This window comes from Hylaeus volcanicus, chromosome 6, assembly GCF_026283585.1.
Source record: "Hylaeus volcanicus isolate JK05 chromosome 6, UHH_iyHylVolc1.0_haploid, whole genome shotgun sequence".
NCBI classification, from domain to species: Eukaryota; Metazoa; Arthropoda; class Insecta; order Hymenoptera; family Colletidae; genus Hylaeus; species Hylaeus volcanicus.
This window is the reverse complement of record NC_071981.1, coordinates 22,490,303-22,493,804: the sequence shown is the minus strand read 5'-3', so window position 1 is coordinate 22,493,804 and position 3,502 is coordinate 22,490,303. Positions and strand designations below refer to the sequence as shown.

Below are 3,502 nucleotides of genomic sequence, written 5' to 3'. Positions count from 1 at the left end.
AAAGCGGTCGACTGTGGATCCGAGGATCGTGGATTCGAATCCCCGTGGCTTACTTTTCGTTTAGACTCCTACATTATGCGTATTCGTACGAAATAATAATAAAGCGTTCTTAACACTTGCATCCTTAAACTAACAAATGCTACGTACTACTAATGCGTTTTGCTATTATAGCTTACCTATTAGCTGATCAGGGTTACGATGTATGGCTTGGAAATTTGCGCGGTAACACTTATTCCAAGGGACATATTTCCCTGTCCCCTAAGGACTCCACTTTTTGGGATTTCAGGTATTACGAAAAAGTCAGCATTCCATCATTGTATCGCACGGTGAAAAAATAGCATAGTCGATTATGGTTTATGGGAGGAATGTTGAGGAAAATACTTGAATAATAGATCCGGGCTAACTGTTTCTCTTGTATTATCTATTGGGCTGTCTGGAAAGTCCATGCCGATTTTTAGTAAGCGGTACAGGTCTGAATATGTCGGAATGGTTGAAAACAACATGTGTACACTCCTTAAAGGTGCAAAGGTTGTGGAACAAAATAGTACATGTATAATTCGATAAATATGCATCAATATTCAAATATGCCTTTGAAGTTTTCTTAAAAATAGGCACGAACTTTCCGGACAACCCAATAATTTGTTTGTTTGGGTATCTGGATAAAATAAGGGCGAATCTGAAAATGTTCTTGTTTAACGCGTCACTGTTTTCACGTTAACGAATGTACAATCAAGGATAATATTTTATAATTATTTCTTCAGCTGGCATGAATCAGGCGTTTACGATCTACCAGCTACGATCGCCCACATTACCGATTTGAAGAACGATACTTTGCACGCCTATGTAGGTTACTCTATGGGTTCGACATGCTTTTTCGTAATGGCTAGCGAACGGCCTCAAGTAGTAAATCTACTGCGATCGGCGTACAGTCTTGCTCCAGTCGCGTACATGAAGCATTTGAAAAGCCCCGCGCGATACTTGGCTCCGTTTCGATACATTATCAAGGTAAACCGAACAACTGTTATAACTTATCGAGTAAAAATGCATCGCTCGCTTAATTAAGAGAACACGTTTCTAGATAATTCAGGGAACCGACCGAATACCACGCGTCAGAAGTGTATTATACGGGGTGTCTCGATATAAATTATAAATGACTAACTATTGGTTTTACGAGATATATAGATATGCATTTACATTCTTCGTAAACCTGTCTCGATTAACTTTCAGAAGTTCGTCCAGCTGATAGGTAAAGGCGAAGTCCCTGCGATGAATTATTTCACGAAGTACGCGCTAAAATATTTATGTCACTTCGAAGCTATCAGAAATAATATTTGCATGAAGATGATGTTTCTCGCTGTTGGTTTCGAAGCGCCATTATTTAATTCCGTGAGTACAAAAGTTACGTATCTTTATCGCGTGTATTACTACAATTAGTTTTCTCGTTACTTGTCGCAGACGTTGGTGCCTATGATTTTCAACCATGTGCCTGCTGGGACGTCGATCAAGGCCCTCACTCATTACAGTCAAGAAATTATATCGGGATACTTTAGGCAATACGACTATGGCGAACAGAGAAATATCGAAATTTACAATAGCGTTGAACCTCCTAGATATAACTTATCGACGATCGCGATACCGAACACCTTCATTTACGCCCAAAACGATTGGCTGTCCAATACTATTGTAAGCGTTTCGTATAGTCCTCGATGATTACACCCCGCTACTAACGTGAATTTCACTTTCAGGACGTTATGAGGCTAGCCAACGAGTTACCAGAAAAGCCACATATGTATAAAATACCATATAAGAAATTCAATCACATAGATTATGTGTGGGGTTCTGATACTCCTAGATTAGTGTACAAAAAGTTGATCGACATGATGAAGGATCGATTATAACAGCGAGAGAAGAAATTGTATCGATTTAATCTTTTTCCAGAATATGAATCAGTTTGAATAAAAATTGTAAAATTCTTTGCAGAGTTCTAAAACGCATACGCATTAATGCATGTTCTTTGGAGTTATCTAGCCATTAACATATTTAGAAATGTCTCTTGTCAAGAATTTACGGTTAGTCACTCGTCACCTATCCGCGAGTACACACGCTGCTTGTTTGTTTTCGCTGACATTGAATCTTATTAACGTATGGTAGAAGTACGGTGATAGGTATTTTCTTCTTTCTTCTATTACCACATAAAAAGAAGGTATACAAAGAATTCGAGTTATTCGTATCAATTATTTATGAATCGTGAAGAATGTTAAACGATAGCTCGACATGCGGTGAATTTATTAAGGAAGAAACGACAAGATTTTAAAACATTCGTTGCGTAGCCTTTTCCGATGTGGAGAAATTATGTTAAATAGAAAATTACTCGACTCTTGACTAGATACAAGATCAAATCTAACTTGAAAATTTGAATTAAAGTTTCGCGATGTCGTGTGCCCCACGAATGGAAACTTTTGGGTCGAACACTCTCTATTCTTTATACAGGATACATCGAACGTGTAAATGACTGGACGTGAATAATCCGTTCGACGGATCGATTCGGTGGTGCATCCTGAATATAAACCCAACTTAGGCATTTGTCGTTCACCAGTGTTACGTAAAAAGTATTGGTGTCATAATCCACCGATCGTCCTACAAAGCCATGGCCTACTTGGTTAAATTTCAGACAAATTTCTATTCCAGACGACCAAATATCGATGTATCGAATAATAAACCAATTTTGCAACAACGTTTCGTTTTGCGTCTTTGCTGGATTCTCGATTCCTCGATCCCGATGTTAGATATCTAGAAATATTTGTTTATTTATATTCCACGATTATGATTATATTCCCTGATGATTCTACGATCTAAAAAAAACTCCTTAATGCTATCTCGGAACGAATACGAAATATTTCTTTCCTTGTGTTCCACTGTTAGGAAACCCTTGAGAACGTTTGACACAGGTGTGGCCATTCTCAAGGTGTCATCGGAGTTACAGTTGGCGAGTATTCTAGAATCAGTGTCGATGGGTTCTGCTAACGATTGTGCAATGGAAAAATACTGTTGGAATCCGAGGGTCCCTCGGGGATACTCCAAGGATTAACTTTACATACGGGCTTTGAATTTTATCATGCGTGCCCGTGGAACATCCTCATTGCGTCACTTGGCAAAAAAGGCGAGTGTCTTCGATTTATTCGCGATCGCTTTTCCGCCGATCAGATCGACGACGAGAGACGTTATCGCGCGTGCCTGACGAAACGAGAAGAAAATTGTCAGAGTGTGGGGAAAAAAGGCAAGGCCGTTCGTTGAGAAAGTTGCCCCGTAACAGGATTTTACAGGCCGGAAACCATTAAATTCTTCGATGATTCTCGGGGGTGGACAACGCAACTCTTCTTTCAGACACAGATTAATTTCGTTACGATTGTAATTATGTTAAGAAGCGTTAGGCAGTGTCGTGACACTGTCGCAGATGTTGTACATCTTAGAAAATGTTCTATTCGAGGAAGAACGAGTTCGA

General features: G+C 39.3%; 1 pseudogene; it reads left to right on the top strand.

Annotated features, from left to right (window-relative positions):
• The window catches only part of LOC128878566 (uncharacterized), a 6,220-nt pseudogene extending 4,265 nt beyond the window's left edge, over positions 1-1,955 (top strand).
• Positions 1,956-3,502: the final 1,547 nt, after the last annotated feature.